Source organism: Haemaphysalis longicornis, unplaced genomic scaffold (genome assembly GCF_048455015.1).
Source record: "Haemaphysalis longicornis isolate Haplotype H1 unplaced genomic scaffold, Haemaphysalis longicornis Haplotype H1 scaffold_2, whole genome shotgun sequence".
NCBI classification, from domain to species: Eukaryota; Metazoa; Arthropoda; class Arachnida; order Ixodida; family Ixodidae; genus Haemaphysalis; species Haemaphysalis longicornis.
The window spans coordinates 252,828,620-252,846,386 of record NW_027526295.1 but is presented as its reverse complement, the minus strand read 5'-3'; the positions used below and the strand labels follow the sequence as shown (position 1 = coordinate 252,846,386).

General features: G+C 49.5%; 1 protein-coding gene and 1 non-coding gene across 2 annotated transcripts in view; one reads left to right on the top strand and one right to left on the bottom strand.

Annotated features, from left to right (window-relative positions):
• Nucleotides 1-17,767, bottom strand: part of LOC144168594 (oxytocin receptor-like) — a 133,148-nt gene that overhangs the window by 100,837 nt on the left and 14,544 nt on the right. The gene's annotated exons all lie outside the window — the stretch shown is intronic.
• Trnat-ggu (transfer RNA threonine (anticodon GGU)) lies at nucleotides 12,598-12,670 on the top strand. The gene has a single exon. It is a non-coding gene; the product is annotated as a tRNA-Thr (tRNA).

The window sequence follows — 17,767 nt, the reverse complement described above, 5'->3', positions numbered from 1 at the left end:
TTTTTTTTTACTTCTCGTATAAACCGCCTGCTGGGAGTACTAATCCCGTGCTCACTAACTTCAGTGTTAATCTGAATCGATAGTATCTGGCAATGAAAACAAAACACATTAATATACCGGGAAGATATGAGCCACTGCGCAAGTTTATACTGAGGTGAGAGAGACCCAAACACGTGCGTTTGTTTGTTCAGGCTGAAGTGTATAAGCTACTCGCTAGAGCTAATTTATATTAGACAAAAGCGAGGTCCTAGCGGAGCCTCACACCGAAAGTAAACAGGATTTATCCTGAACAATTTGAGGCGCTAAACAACGGGTACCAGAAGAAACACGTACACACAGACGAGGCGCCTCGTTTGTGTGTACGTGGTTCTTCTAGTCCCCGTTGTTGAGCGCCTCAAATTATTCAGTATGCTCAACCAACTAGCCCTAGTCAGGCTTTTGTTACTCATCATTTAGCCATACACCGTTTCTGATACCGTTTCTCGTTCTGATGCGCAGACACCGTTTCCATAAGCGTAGAGCCCTGTACGGGGCGGAGAGGGGAGACAGGGAGGGGCGATCGCTTTTCACGCTCTCTCCACAAATAGGCACTAACGGGCCCACAGTGCATGGTGCCATCCCCTTAATCCTTCCCGCAGCGGTATAATCTACCGCAGTAATCCACCTCCCTCACTTCCCCCTACGGATCACTACGTATCGGGCTACGAGATCTCTTAGGGCCGCTTCCATAAGTTAAAATCTGAAAATAGCGCGGCGTTTTTATCTGCACAGCCGGCATTTCGACGCAGACTCATTCATGCGTGAGAACCTTCAATAAAACAAACAGCTTTGGATGACCACGTCCGCAAAATGTTTTACTTCTTTTCACCTAACGACTGAAAAAAAATTAAAACTTTACAGCTTTCCGTATGATCAGATGAAAGAAAAAAAAATAACTTAGAACTTGGCGTACCCATTCGAGTTAATTGTGTCGTTGCTACGGTCAACTCACGACAACGCACTCACTGACCGCGTAACGGGCTGTGCATTCCTCGTGACGAGAGCTGCGAATTCGCTGAATTCCATCTGTTCCCGAACCTAGGCGTCAGAGTGCCACAGCTCCTCAAAAGGTGCAGCAGTCAGGTGGATTCTCCGACAAGTAACGTGATTGCTGAGGGAAGTCAAAGCTGTGCGCATATGTGCGAAAAGCTAATAGCGGCATACTTGAATATAGCGACCACACGGATACCAAAGCGCTAGCTGTGAGCGGTAGCCATTTCTACTGATCATCGAATGCCTGGTTTCCCAACAATAATTCTGTGAAACAAAGAAGCCGGTGAAACCTGCCCTTTTAGAAGTTTTTTTAAGTGCGAATGCACTTTATAAGCGACCCCAAACCATCCACCGCCGGCGGCGGCGGCGGCGGCGGCGTCGGCGTCCGCAGTGCTCCTCTATATTTAAAAAAGAAACAGCATCCGGCGCCAGGTTTCGATCCGAGGACTTTGCGGCCGCAGCGCGACGCTCTACCGACCAAGCCACGGACGCGACGCTGATATCAGTGTTAGTGACGCGCCTTATATCTTTAACGCATTCAAACTACGTCGTCAGCGGCGTGCGTTGGCGACTCAGCGGCGTTATAGCGGCTTGATAACTGCGTGGTGTACACGTGATACTACAAACCCGATGAAAGAGATGGAAGAGAAGGCGGCGAGGCGGTGGGCTGCGGGGGCCGAGCGCAAGCGCCGCAAGCGGGCCGACAACCGTGCATTCGCAGTTTCACATTCTCCCCCTCGGGGAAATGCGGGGGAATTTTTTTATTCTCTTGCGCGTAAAGTTATATGCCGTCACCGTAAAGGCTCCCGTCCCGGGTATATGAAGATGGCGATAAAAGCCAATGATGAGCTTTTCTAGGCAACGTCGTTCTGTATGAGTGTGAGGTATCTCAATCAAGGCCATAGAGGGAAAGAATATCGCGCGAGGAAGAAACCGCGTTGCTAGGCTACACCCAGGATAGTCGGAGGGGGACGCTGCAGGCAGGAGCGTTCGAAGCGCCGCCAGTGCACGTTGCCTTGACTTAAATGTTAGTGTCGCCGCTTAACAAACAGTTAGGTAAACAGTTAAGGCAATTGTTAGATAAAGAGGCACGGCAGAAATGGGAGAAAGTACGTTCAAGCGAGTTGCGGGTTCACTTCGAACGACGACTCGAATTTTTCTTGGTGCTTCTGTAAAGATCTCTTTTACGCGTTCGAACTTGGATGGAAGCAACGTCTGTTCCAATACTGAGCGCTTGTATGTTAGCTCCAGAAAAAAAAAGCTTGTCTGTGCCGACGGGGACGTAATTTAATCCAAGCAATCATGCAGGCCTCAGATTATCACTCGTTGAGCAACCCTCTAGGTCGTATTTCGCAAGCTTCAGGCAGAGACAAAGAAAAAAAACTAATCATCGAATAAAATGGCCACGGCTAACTCGCTTTTGCGTATGAGCACAGGAGAACGTCATCTTCCCTGGCTTGTTTTCAGATCTGGGAATAAAAAAACGAGGTACGTTCTAAGAGATGACCTCCCCTCAGGTCATACACCGGCGAGAAATCAGTAGCCGACGTCCATCTAGTGTAAATGCAGGCCTTGGAGTAAATAAATAAGTGAGACAATGCAACGGGCATTCATTGCAATCCGGCAATTCCAAGTGGTTAAGAGAAACAGACGTCCTGTATTACAGGCCTTGCTAGTAACTGCCTCAGGGGCAGAAACATAAAAGAATCGGAGGCACTAGAGCATGCCTTTGTCTGCAGGGGTAAGCGAAGGTATGCTAGCCAGCGGCTGTATTGCAGCTTGAGGACGAGCACCCCTCGTTCCGAATTATATGCTCTTAGGCGGTGCGCCAGCACTCAAGAGACTGCATTCCAGTCTAGACCCTGCAAAGGTACGCGAGTTGTTCTGCTGTTATTGCGATCTCAGCTGGGGGACGAGGAACCTAAAATGAAAAGAAGTGGGCGCAGCAGAGGCCCCTAAAGCATACAGTTACTCGAATTAGGCCACGCAGCAGACGTAAGGGAACGGGCGCTCAGGGGGCGGCGTCTTAACCTTTGTAAACAGAGCAAGTTGTGCTGCAAGTCGGTGATGCAACTCTGTGCTCGGCGGCGATATTGAACGTTGCCCTTTGAGACGTTGCTGATTACATACCCAGCTTACTTGTTTCTCTGCATGTGCATGACTGCTTCATCGGTCTTCGCGCGTTCAATGTGTGCTTGTAAGATTCCCAAGGGGAGGCACTGCGCGAAATGGCAAATTTCACTTCACTACCTCTTTTTAAACGTATGTGGTCCTCCGCCATCCCTACAGAAAATTTCAACGGGGGAAATATTTAGCACATGAAAACCTCAACGTTATGCCTTGCTGACTACTATGTTAGGCTGCACTCGAACTGAGACCGTGCTTGTTCTGAAGAAGAGTATATACCAGCCCTCCGCCCCCGTTTTTTCCCGCCAAAGGTATAGAAGAGATTCCAATTGCTGGGTGTTGCTTAGTGGTTGAGAATTGCGTATACACGCTGAATCAACCGGGGTGAAATACCGAGTGTATAAAAATGACCCGTGTAGAAAACTGCCCACCCATATCCCCAGACCAGACTTGAAGTGGCCCACTTTAAGTGGGCACGCGCACACTCCGGCCTCGAGGGAAACGAGACGGCCCACGAACACGTCCGAAGGCTCACGATCCGGGCAGGACCTAATCTCCATCTCTATCACTCGGCGCGGTCGGCGAGGTATCGCAGCTGACATTTAATTTCATCACCACACACCACACTACCGCCTCTCCCGCAGGATCCACCCACCGGCGGATCAGCAATTGGACTACAGCAAAGCTCACGTTTGGCGTTTACTGCAGACCACCACTTTTCCAAACCCAGCCAGTCTGAGAGAGAGAGAGAGAGAGAGAGAGAGAGAGAGAGAGAGAGAGAGAGAGCTTTATTACGCAATAATACGAGAGTGGTTCTTCAGTCCAGGAGTCCATGTGCTGTCAAGGATGCCGTAGCGGTGGTCATAAGCAGCAGCTGGTCCTCAGGTCGACAGCTGGACAGCAGTACCTCCCACTGCTCAGGGAAAGGGGACGGGTTCAGGGGTGGAAGGTCCGAGTTTTTTGTGTAGTGGAATAATATGTGTGTCAGAGTTCCTCACACGCGTACCCAAGCCTCTACCCAACCGCGGCCTGCTACCTCTGCGGCAAACATTCCACCCTGTCTCACATATTATGGGCATGCACCCAGAATTCGTTCCCACTGATCACACCTGAGAAGCACTGGGAGGCCACGCTCCGCAGCTCCGATTCGGACCGCCATGCCCCGTTAACTGATAAGGCTGCGGGGGTCCCCAGTGAGTGGATGACACCGGCTACAAGGGCGACCTGAATGGCATTGACTAAAATAAATATTGTAGCGCAAGCTACACAACGCTACCTCCGGCAGTCTTCGCGGGGGTGACCAGTTTTCCCCTTGAGCGCTAGAGGTCAAACCACACCCCCTTCCGCAAGCGCCCGGCACGGAGCAGCGGCCCGATAACGGAGGGGGTAGGCGACAGGGGAGAGATAGGCGAGGAGGGAAAGGAGACGTGCGCGAGACCCGTGCGAGGAACGTGGCGGAGGAAGGCGAGGAAGCCACCGCCGCAGCGGGTACTCACACCTCCGGAACCATAGCCCGGCCACGTTGCAACGGCTCTCTTTTTCAATGTTCTTTCGCCCCTTAGACTGGCTTTTGGTCACCTCAAACGTGCCTCTACAGTGAGTGGACTTTCACCGCTCCTTACTAGCATTTCTTATTGCCCACTGCTTCGCAGTTACATTGCAATATCGTCATCAACAGCAACGTCCGGCCGTTAGGCCTAGTGAATGGGGCATGTCTTCCTCAACGCCACCGGGGCTCTTTCGGCCGCCGTTACTGGCGTATCCATGCCCGCCGACCAACCTCAAGGACCCCCCCACGCCTCCGCAATCGTCTTCACAATTGCAGGAGCCCCCACCTACCGCGCAGCCCCAGCACTCTCCAACGCCGTCTGACCCGAGCCCTGCTAACCGTCCAGCCACACCGCAAGACGTCGCGATGAATGAAACAGAAACTGTTCCTGCTGAAGACACCAATCCTGGTCATCAACTCGGCTGGAATCATCAAGACGCCTCCAACAACTTCATTCAGACTGGACATCAAGGCCCCGATCCTCGTTGCAAGTTGACACGTGGAAGAGATCCTCCGTTGCACACCCTCCTGTCAACCAAACCGACCGGGTGAGTAGACCTCGCTATCTGCTCGTGCTAAGACCGCTATCAAAATTTAACATTAAAGGGACCCAGAAAAGCCTTCTGTAAAAGTTACAAAAGGCCTGTATTATCGCGTAGCACCAATATAGCGATGCAATGCCGTTAGAATTATTGATCTACATTCAGTATTAGCTGCGCCAGAAGCAATAAAATGCACCTCTCCCCACTAGCCAATCGACTCCTCCTCCCTCTCTGCTTCCTTCAAAGCAGCTGGAAACACTGGGAATAGCTATGTGACATCGCGACGCTTTACTTCCGTTCTGCTCTAGCTACATTCCTGCGCCTAGGCACGCGTCAATCGCTGCGGACCCGCCTTTGCCGCCTTTGCCTAGGGATCGCGCAGGATAGAGGAAGAGCAGCCGGAAGCCAATGGCAGTGACGCCGCCGGCGGCCGACCTCGCCGGCGATTGGGCGAATCAGGGAGCGCCTTCGCCGTTGCGTCAGCCGCGGTCGGCTCGCTGCGGCGTCGCGCTCATCGGCTGAAAAAGGCTATCTTCAAAAATTGTTTACAAATTATCCGTACAACGTATGGGGCTCACACTTGGCTCTAACATCCCCCGTTATGTATTCTACCACCTGAATGCATTTGATTGCCACCTTCACAAAGCTTTTCTGGGTCCCTTTAACAACATACCCAAACAAACTCTCGCTCACCTTATCGGTAACACCACGCCCCAACCGTACCTTGCAGAACTAGACTCTCATCGATACGATACTCTCGGAAACTGCCTGCACATCACGCCGTACGACGAAACCCACAAGGACCGCCTCCTAACAGTAACTCACCTTCAGTTTCCTCAGTCTGGCACCACTTTCACCCTCCCAGTCGAAATAAAGCCTTCCCTCTACCGGCCCAACTCCTCTCGTGGGGTTATTGAAATCGAACCCAGTGACACCAATGATGAAATCAAGCAATGGCTACGATGTGAACAAGCCAAAATCCTCGACTGCCACCGCCTAGGCCGCACTAACAAAGCTGTCATTACATTCGATTCCCCCGTGCCCCCCAAAGTGGTCAAATACTATATGGCCATTGTGAAAGTGTCCCCATACCAACCACGCAGAATGGTGTGCTTTAATTGTCATAACATTGGCCATATGTCAAAGTACTGCCCCTCCGAAACGGTGTGCCGCTTATGCGGAAAAAAGCACCCAGAATCACACGACTGTGGCCCGACGATTTACTGCGTGGTCTGTGATGAGTTCGGTCACATTTCGCTGAACCCAACTTGCCCTGGACGCGTACCCCAAACCACCCAGAGCTCTCCATCCAAAGATAAAACTGAAGGAATTTCGTGGGTAGACCATGTCAAGAACAGCAACAAAGAAATAGACTTTCCTTCACTTACAGCCCCTTTAAACGAAACAAGAAATGCAGCCAGGACAACCGACCAAAATCCACAACTCGCCGCCATCCTTGCTCAGTTGAATGCTCTTCGAACTGAAAATCAGCAACTTAAAGCTGAAATCGCTGAGCTCAAGCGAGCGCATGTCCCCAAGCGGAACCCCCCAAATAACCCTCCGCCAAAACAATCTGTGGCGCCGCTCGCAGTTCGCGGCCGCAGCCCCAGCTCTAAGCGAACCCCTACCTCTCAGGCCAAAAATGATCCCCAGATGACCCAGACGTTGCAAACAATTCGCACGGCGATCCATCAAGAACGGCTTGCACGGTTGGACGACGGCCTTCGCATGCAAGAATATTTTGAAGGTCAACTCAACCAAATCAGAGACCTTCTCCAGCAAGTCCTTAAATCAATGCACCCTCCGGAACCCATCCCCGAACCCCCAAGAAAAGTTCAACCTCGATCCAAACCATGACTCCCACATCACTCACAGCCCTACAGTGGAACTGCTGAACCTTCTCTTCAGCGAAAACAATTCTGACCAGTAAAGTAAAGCAACTCAGACCAGCTTTCCTCCTCCTTCAAGAAACTTTGGATGCCTCGAAAATTTCTGGCTACAACACTTTCGTAAATCCCTCCATATCACGAAAAGGAGCCACCCCCGGGTATGCAGCAATATTGGTCGACGCGTCGATTCCGGCTGTACAACTACAGGTTCCCGCCTCGAACTCGAAGATGCACGAAGTTGTGGCCATTGTCGCCCAGCCACCCCACGCTAAAAAGTTAGTCTTGGTGTCCGCCTACTATCAGCCATATTCTGCCTCCACCGGCACCGGCCCCTTCACATGGCTTCAATACCTTATCAATGCACATCCAAATACCCCCATTCTCGTCGGGGGTGACTTCAATGCACATCATACGGCATGGGGATACTCAACAAATTCGGCTCGTGGAACAAAGTTAGTTGAATTTACTGAAATCCTAAATCTTCAACTAATCAATGATACAATATACCCTACCCGCATCGGTCTACATCCATCTCAAAAGGATACCACACCAGACCTTACGTGGGCCTCGCCAGGTCTTACAAATTCATGGGTACCCTGCTCTACAACGTGGGGCAGTGATCACTTCCCTATTATCATCACATTTCGCGGCAAACGAATCCGGGACGGGCGGAACAAGAAACAGTGCACCCACCTTAATTGGTCTTCCTTCCGAGATCATCTGCTCCAATACGATCCCCCTACATCACTTGCAGCAATGGCTGAAATTATACGGAAATCCTCTGCTGCTGCATTGGAAACTATTACCTGCGATGAAGATTCCCCTACCTTTGACAATCACCTCGCCAACCTTTGGAAACGAATGGAGTACCTGACCCAGCTCTACCGCTCTACTGGAAAAAGGCACAACATACTCCGACGTATCCGACATCAGTACAAGGTCATTAACCAATACCAAAAAGAACTATCAAGCGACAACTGGGTAAATCTGTGTCACAAACTCGGGAAAACACCAGGTTATGTTTCTTTATGGACACTTTACCGTAGCCTTGGGGACAAAAAACGCAGTAAGACACCAGTAATTAGCACTATCATGCTGAGCAGCACGAATCCTGTGGATACCGAAGAGTTGCTGCTCAAAAGCTTCTTTCCACACGTATCACTAAATCTCCCACCCTCCTACCCGAATTCCGGATCCCGGAACCGTGCTCCGACCTTGAAAGCCCCTTCACAATCTCTGAACTTTCTACAGCTATTCGTCAAGGTAGACCCGAAGTCTGCCCCCGGACACGACGGCATACAATAGACCCACCTCCGCAACCTTCCAGAACCAGCACGATATAAACTCCTGGAACAAATCAACGATTCCTGGGAAACCGGGCAGACCTGGGGAACCGGGCCACATCTCAAGCTATCCCTCATCTATCCCATACCGAAACCTAACAAAAAACAGACCTCTCCTAACGATTTTTCCCATCTTCGGCCAATCTCCCTCCTATGCAAACTCATCGAACGACTCATTAACAATCGAATAGTGCACTACCTCGAGTATGTCGAACCATACCTTCACCCAGCGCAAACTGGTTTCCGCCCGAATCTCGGCACTACCGACAGCCTATGGCTGCTGCGACGCGTCATTAATCGCTCAAGCTGTTCGAGACTCCCGGACTATATACTCGCACTGGACCTCCGAAAGGCCTTTGACTGTGTCAGTCAGAAAGCCATCCTCGATGAACTTGCTAAGGCCTTTCCTAGCCAACGAGCACAGACATGGGTCCGAAACTTCCTAGAAGCCCGCCCCATCAAGCTTCAAGGAACATTTCCAGGTTGGACCCCTCGTACCTTCTACCTGGACAGAGGAGTTCCTCAAGGCTCGATCCTCAGTCCCACACTCTTTAATCTAGCCATGACTAGGATCGCCCGGAACCTTCAAAGAGACACTAGTGCGAGGTTTACTATTTATGCGGACGATATCACAATATGGACCGAGTCAAGGGACTACCCGAATGAACGAACTATGATTACGGCCCTGCAAAATGCAGTAGAAAGCATTGAATCTACCCTACCAGATCTCGGGCTTTCCTTAGCCCCTAATAAAATCGAATTTCTATCAGTTTTTGGCCGCAACCCAGCTCCTGACTTTAGTCCGCCTTGCATCATCGTTGGCACCACACCTATCACCGCCAAACTCGACCACATTCGCCTACTAGGCATCCCCGTCGGTTACAAAAGTAGCCCGACTATATGGCTGAACCAATTAAAACAGCGATGGAATTCGACTCAACATGCCATACGAAGACTATCTAATAAGCATGGAGGAGCAAAGCAAAAAGCAGTGCAGACACTTGCCCGCGCCGTTGCAGTCGGTATTCTTACATATGGAGCCCAATCTTACACATTGAATTGTACCCAACGACGCGCTCATAATGTCCTTCACAATGCGACTCTTCGTACTATCACTGGCTTACCACGCCATACAAAAATCTCTAACCTCCAATCTGCGGCTGCCCTTCCACCAATTGAAGAAAAAATTATTCAATAGCAAACCGACCAATACAACTTCAAGCGGAAACTTACCCATCAATGTGCCATACTCACGGCCTGGGATAAGCAAGATCACATCCCCTTATCTGATTTCCCGATACCTATTCCTCCGTGGCAACGACGTCTCCTGACCGAACCAACAACAACTCACCCCATCACCCGCACAACGGCCATTCCTAGACAAAAACGCTGTCAGAGGCTATTCAGCACAAAACAACCCGACGAAATCAACATTTATACTGATGCCAGCCTGATACCACCAAATGTTGGAACTGCCTGGGTTTCCCCAACCCGACACTCCAAAATTCCTGTAACACCCACGGAAGCGGAACTAGTCGCCATTACCCATGCTCTTGACTACTTGATGTACGACCACCATCAACCTATACCAAAAAAGATCAGAATATTAACCGATTGCTACGAAGCATTTCAAGAACTTCGACGACCATTTTCAACGCACCCTTCCGTAAACCAAATTATCCGGCAAACAATGACCCTACAACTGCATGGCATTCAAGTCCGCATAAACTAGACTCCTGGCCATGATTTGGCGGCACCGGGGAATCAGGCAGCCCACGAAGCTGCGCATGAGGCTTACTCTTTCCTATCCTCCGCTGACCTCGCCGTCGCCCAGCCTTCAGACCTTCCTGAATGCTTGGACACGACCGAAAATATCAGCGTACCCCCCGCCATTCGCATACACCGGTACAGACACGAAAAGAAACTCCGACTCAAGCAACTTACGCCGAAGGATCACGTTTCCAGCAGACCTTCCCTTACAAAAACCCAAGAAATATTTATTAACAAATTCTATACAGATGCATCATTTTCACCGGAAACAATTCGCAAATGGTACTACCCCCACATCAACCCAAAATGTCCATACTGTCAGCAAGCCGTCACAGCTGATTTGCACCACCTGGTCTGGATATGCCCCAAATTCTCTAGATACCGGAATTTCACTTCCCCAAACCCAGATCCCTCAATCCGTATCGATCCCCTCACATTAGATGAACACACCCTTAACCTTCTAATACGGTTCGCAACTAAGAGCGGTCTAGCGCGAGTTATATAGCGATGGCCTACACCAGTGAATGGATATCCTTCATAACACTGGTTGCCCGAAGAAAACGAATATTCTACCGCCGGACGCGCGGTTCACCGTTGAAACAACGAATGCACGGCAGCCGCGCTCCGGCCGGTCTCCTTTCGAACACCAACTGCCGCAAGAATACGCATATTCTGTGGCCGGTCGCTAGCCGTGCTTCGGCCTGTTACCGCTTCCCGAAGAAAAAACGGATGCCCTAAGGCCGTACTTCGGCCGTTCTCTTTCTCAACAACGGCAGCCGTAAGAGAACTGAATATCTGGCAGCCGGTTAGCTGCCGTTGTGCGTCCGTACACGGGCGGACGGAAAAATACCGAAGCGCTGGTTGCCGAATGTTGGCCGTTCAACGCATGATCAGTGGCTGTCAGAACCTGGATGCTGGCCGGACATGCCAGAAAGATTTAACAACATAAGATTTAACAACATAAAAGATTTAACAACAACAACCGCCGCAGCGACAAGCGCGCGCCACAAAGGAAGGCCACGTGGCCACGTGCGGCGCAGAACAGTGTGCAATACAGGAAGACGAATATTCAGCTTCGATCCCTCGTACAACGCCGTGAGGCGAAAAAGGAAAAACAATACTGTTGCGTACAGCTTCGCCACCTTCAAGTCTTGCGCATTAGCGTGAGCTTCCTTCATTTTTTTTCTCTTCCTCTCGCTCATATCACCTCAAACGGTGCCCGGAGGGTACGTGATTTTTTTTTTTTTCACCGTTTATGTCCTTCAGCCAGAACAAGCAAATGCTATACAGTCTTCATCGCGAGATGTGAACGTAGATTTGTATTTCTTATGGTAACAAGTAGGGGAAAGTGGAATCACATGGCCTTATGAGTTCTTGCTTTATTTATTCAACAACATCTAAAATACAAACCCGCGCACAAAAGGTATATATTTTCACTCCACATTTCACAGTGGCGGGAGATAGAGCGCTTCAAAAGTAGCTCCCGGGCGTACGATGAATAAGACGGAAAATAAGGGTTGGCAGTCAAGAAAACCTCGGAAAGCAAAGGGGAGGTTGTGGTGGGTCATTGAAAGAGATGAAGAATTTTTTTAGTCAAAAAGAAAGTGGTGAAAGTGGTGAGCCCCTCATTTCCCATTTTCTGATTCGCTACATGCTTAGCGAGGGCCTCTGCTCTGGTAGTCTTGGTGCCAAAGGGAGCTTAAGAGGGTTCAACGCTGGTCGACCACTCTACATGTCGTAGACACTCGAGTCACGGCCCGGGGGTTAAAAAGAAGGTCCCCTTCACCCCGAGTAGTCCGAGTGGCGCTGGCTACCACCCCCAAGTGCAGGAAACAAATATACCTTAGCATAAATACCCGAGAAAGTGCTGGGGAAACAGCCCCGCCGGTAGCGTAGTGGTTATAGCACCAGACCGGTATTCTGGAGGTCGTGGGTTCGGATCCCACCCGGCGGGCATTTTTTCACCACTTTCTTTTCGACTCAAAAAATTCTTCATCTCTTTCAATGACCCACCACAACCTCCCCTTTGCTTTCCGAGGTTTTCTTGACTGCCAACCCTTATTTTCCGTCTTATTTCACGGAGCCCCTCATTTCCCATTTTCTGATTCGCTACATGCTTAGCGAGGGCCTCTGCTCTGGCAGTCTTGGTGCCAAAGGGAGCTTAAGAGGGTTCAACGCTGGTCGACCACTCTCTACATGTCGTAGACACTCGAGTCACGGCCCGGGGGTTAAAAAGAAGGTCCCCTTCACCCCGAGTAGTCCGAGTGGCGCTGGCTACCTCCCCCAAGTGCAGGAAACAAAAATACCTTAGCATAAATACCCGAGAAAGTGCTGGGGAAACAGCCCCGCCGGTAGCGTAGTGGTTATCGCACCAGACCGGTATTCTGGAGGTCGTGGGTTCGGATCCCACCCGGCGGGCATTTTTTCACCACTTTCTTTTCGACTCAAAAAATTCTTCATCTCTTTCAATGACCCACCACAACCTCCCCTTTGCTTTCCGAGGTTTTCTTGACTGCCAACCCTTATTTTCCGTCTATATATATATATATATATATATATATATATATATATATATATATATATATATATATATATATATATATATATAGGTTTGGAAATGAGGGGCTCGTTAGGAAATACAGAAAGAAATGCCGGCAGTCGTAGTTGTAGTAAATATAAGTACCCCAGAAAGTGAAGGAGAGCACAGTCGCCCAGATAGCCGAATTGGTAAGGCATTCGAGATCTAATCGAAAGGCGTGGGTTCGGTCCCCACTCGGGGCGCGTGTTTTTCTTTCTTTCTTTCTCACGTAATTAATAAAATAAAAAATAATGTAACGTCACTAACGGTAACAAATAGTCTAACCATTCCCCTTTGCCTTCTTTGGCGTTGTAGACTGCCGGCATTTCTTTCTGTATATATATATAATGTTACGTGGCGGCCCGACAGACAGAGATGAGACGAACGATGAGATGGGGTGAAGCGATCTATTTACATTATTTATATAGCGGCGATTCCAGAGCTCGCGCTGGCTGCGCCCCCCACATCTTCCTCCCCGTTGTCAGCGACATTGCTGGTCGCCCATGAAGCCATGGGGACTGACCGCAGAATCCCGTCACATCACCCCCCTGGTCGAGGGCGACCTTCCCGGTCGAAGCCGGGGCGAGGGGAGAATTGTGATGCGAATGCACAGTGCGATAGCAATATACATTGGGGAATCGCTTGCCGCCACGGATGACGATGACGTGCTTGGTGATGACTGGCCCCGCAACACAGATGTTTTCAGCGATGACGAAGCATCGTAGCTCTTTTTACTTTTTACTAACCCTATTTTTTCCGTGCTTTTTGCGAGCTTGCTCTCTATCTATCTATCTATCTATCTATCTATCTATCTATCTATCTATCTATCTATCTATCTATCTATCTATCTATCTATCTATCTATCTATCTATCTATCTATCTATCTAATCTAATCTAGTCTGGTCTCGTTTCATTGAATCTAATCTAATCGAATTGAATCTATCCTCTCTCTCTCTCTCTCTCTCTCTCTCTCTCTCTCTCTCTCTCTCTCTCTCTCTCCCTCTCTCTCTCTGCATGTATTCGGGGGGAGCGAGGAGGCGGCGGACAGTTTAAATACAAAGAAAAGAACCTCAAGTGATCGTCACTATCGGCGCTACGCTTCTCTCTTTCGTGTTTCAGCTCGTTTCTTTCGTCTTGTTTTTCTCAACGCAAGCTTCGCAGCCACAGCTTTTAAAAATTGTAATCTCGCGGCAGGATCGTGTAGTCCGTTCATAAATTGTGCACAGACCACAGGAAGAAAGCTTTTTTGTTTTCTGTTACGAATGTTTGTGCAACGTAACGTCTTTTCACGAAGCGTTCAAGTTCGGTAAAATAGTGTTAATTATTAACGTTTACCACCCGTCATAACCAGCTACGGAACAGCGTCCGAGCTTAAAATGTTCACGAGTCCAATAAATCCACCACAGTGTTTGCCGCCTCAGAAACTGGAGAAAGGTCTTAATAAAACCTCTCATTAAAGAACAATGTAGCAAACACAGCTTGGGAGTAGGCGCTCTAAACAGGGCCGTTTGTAGAGTCTTCAGGGAAATTACGGCCCGCAACTTCAGCCGAAAGGCGGAACAAAATTGAGGCCCTTGGTTTTGCCGAGGAGCGCCTGTCATTTAGCAAGCCCCCGCTCTCAAACGTTGGGCAGAATATGTTTGAAATCTTGAAGTGCAAGAGAGCAACATAGTTCTCATTGCGTGCGAAACCCACGGTAGCTTTTACGAACAGCGCATCAAGCTAGCACGTTCCCATCAGGAAGCGGCTGATTGGATCGGTCAGAAAAGAAGCAAGTTGAAACCCGGAATTGGAACGAAGGAATCCAACATCTTCATGCAGGTCCTATTTCTTCCTAATATCGTCGTGGAGATCGATGCACTCCTGTTGCCGGCAGCTTGCACAATGCACCCGCCCCTCCTAAGCGGAGAAAATACAGGTTTGTCAACAAAATCCTCACTGGAGCTCTTCCGGGTGTGCTTTTGCACGTCCTGAGCGCGTTTTAAAAAGTGACGGCGAGTACTGAAGACGCGGGAAAGCAATTGGCGCATGTCGCCCCAGCGTTTCAGGGAGAATTTGGAGTTAGGTTTAGGTAAACCTTTTTCATGGCAATTATTTGCTGGTTGTTTGCGAATAGACCCAAGGAACGGTAAGCGAGAGGAAGTTGAGTATGCGCCTATACGTGTGCTGCATCGTCTATATTGGCAGTCATTACACGGGAAGGCTTCGAACTAAAGGCAATTTTACTCGCTTGTTTGTATTTGGTGTACGACTGACCAATAAAGAAGTCAATTCAGTTTCCCTGAAACCATAATTTCTAGACGTCTATATTCCATGCGATGAAAGCGCTAACGAAAACAACGAGGGCAGTTGGGCTGTTGGGCAACCGCTCATTACTGTTCGGCAACTTATAGAGATTTTTACAGAAAGCCGGCATATATTGTCGTCGCAATTCGAATTTCCGCCCCAACTACAATACCTAGTAATTCTATTTACCCCATTAAGGAGACGGCTAATTAAATACCGCGGCTTATTTGGCAGAGAACGATTCGATGGTCATTGAGAAGATTCAAGGATTATTGCGTTTACCTAGTACACAAATCAGCGGCCAGCGCAATAACAGCATTGATATCAAAACGAGGGTGACTGGTAAAAACTAAACAAACGTTTTTCCTCGCACACTTTGCATTATTCGGAAAAATACTGCATATAAAATGAACAATTGCCAACATCTGCTTCATACGTCGTTGGCTCGACCAACACTGGGCTGTCTGGCGCTTGAGCTAGCTCAGCCAGCTAGAAATAAAAAGAAGAGATACTTATTAAGTCAGGCGAGAACCCATTAACCGAAGCTTATTACTCCAGGTACAAAGCCAGGAAATTCCTGGCAGCGTTTTTCTCACCTTCACCCGGGATGACTGCTGTCAGGGTGACCGCTCCGTGCGGCAACCGCTTCGAGCACGGCTTCACGGCACCAACGGAGGCGCCACTGACCACGCTTTGGTTACGGACCAAAACGACTGGCGGCACCGGCGGCTTAGGCACTGAAAGCGTCTAATAACCCGTTCATCCCAAGATGAGGGGTGCGGGTAGGGGGATAGGGGAACGAGTGAGAGACAGCTTAGCCAGGCTCGCGGCGAGTCACGTCGTCAGGCGGTGACCCAGCTGCTGAGGGCGCATCACCAAGCCGGTGGGGGCGGCGGCGACTAGCGCATGCGGCAGCGGAGGAGCTCAGCGCGGACAGTCACATGATGCGTTGCCAAGTCTACGGAGCAGCTGCGGTCAAATGAAGGTCAAATTGCTGGCGACGGCGGCACTCGGCTCGACTAGGTCAGTAAAGCTTTGCATTAGGAGATTCAAAGAGGACGCAGGTTGCATCAAAGTTTACTGCGCGTTAGGCAACTGAACTGCTCGGTGTCAAGTAGTTTGAACTTCCGCACCTTTACGTAACCTATTTCTTCGGGATCTAGGGGCCGAGCTACTGACCTGCAATGACCGAGTTCCCGGCGCACATTGCAGCTCCAACTCCGAACTGCCACATATAAATGCCTCGCGGGGTTCTGCAAGTTCCGAGTATATATGCTAATTATGGCGCTCGCCTGGAAGAACAAGGCACCACCGAGCGCAACCGAACTTCTACTCTTGTTAGCCGGGATCAGACAGTTTCTTTCGTCCCAGGTGTCTACTGCCAGCACTTGTATATAAGCTTCAAGCCCTTTACTTCGCGCCAACCGGAATTTCTTCGCGTTCCGGATGGCTAAGACCTGACTTCGTTTTGCCCAGGAAGCAAGCGCTCCGTACAAAGAGCGAAGTAACGAGAAAAAAGAAAAGAGAGGTCGGCGTTCTTTACCACATATGTGCGCAGGCATGCGAGTAATTTCTTTCATTTCCCTACTTTTCACCCACATATTCTTTCGCGCACACCTCTAGGCGTCTACACTAGCTAATCCGCCGGGACGCGCTTCAGACGAGAAAATCTGATTACCTTTTTCTAGACCTTTTGTCTTCTCGGCGCACCATGCTTCGCCCTCCAGCGCCCTTTTATATAACTCAGCGAAGCCCAGCATCACGCAGCTAGCGTCGGCGTGCCGGAAAGGCCGTTCCTTTATTTATTCGGTTTTGAACTTTTTGGTTTCTTTGCTTGTTGTACCATGCTTCAATTCGCTTCTCTGTATACGAAGAGATAAATTGCTCAGAACGGCGGCGGGGCGTGCAATGCCACGAGTTCGCAGCCGCGTTTGTTCGCCTGAAAATGAGACCAAATCCTTCGGTAGGTCGATGAAGGGGATCCAACAATACAGCTACGCAATCGAATGACGAGTAGCCCCCTCGAGTGTTCATTTATTTGCCTCAATTTGAACAAATTTGAGTCCGCGAAATGTCGCTTGCAGCTGCTCATTTTCGCGAGCTCCTCTTTCACCGCACTTCTTAAACACACCACTGCTCAGCACCGTGCATGCACGTAACCTTGCTACTCGGAAAAAAAAGGTTGTTCTCAAACGACGTGTAGCGGCATTTCTGACGTAGGGAGCTTAAAGGGCCATGAAGACACAACACAACTTTGTTCACCCTGAAAGAAGTAGCTCACTCAGCTTCATTCCAGCCATGAAATACGTTTTTTCTTGAACCGAAAAACCCCAGTTAATATTGAAAGACCTTCGAATTCTGTGCCACAGTGGTGCAATATGGGCGAAGTGACGTAATATTGGCCAGCACTCAAAATTTAGTCATCAGCGTGTTAAGTGAAAGAACTTCTAACTGTTAAGCCGGGTGTAATTTGCTTACATACAATGTAAGCATGGCAACGAGTACTACACCTGCTTTCAGCGTAACAAATTGCATCGTTCGGCAAGCTGGTGCAACGTAACCGAGGAGTGAATCGCGCAACTAAAGTCGAACGACAGGAAGGACGCACACGGACAGAGCGCTATGTAAAAGGGCTCATATAGCTTAAATAT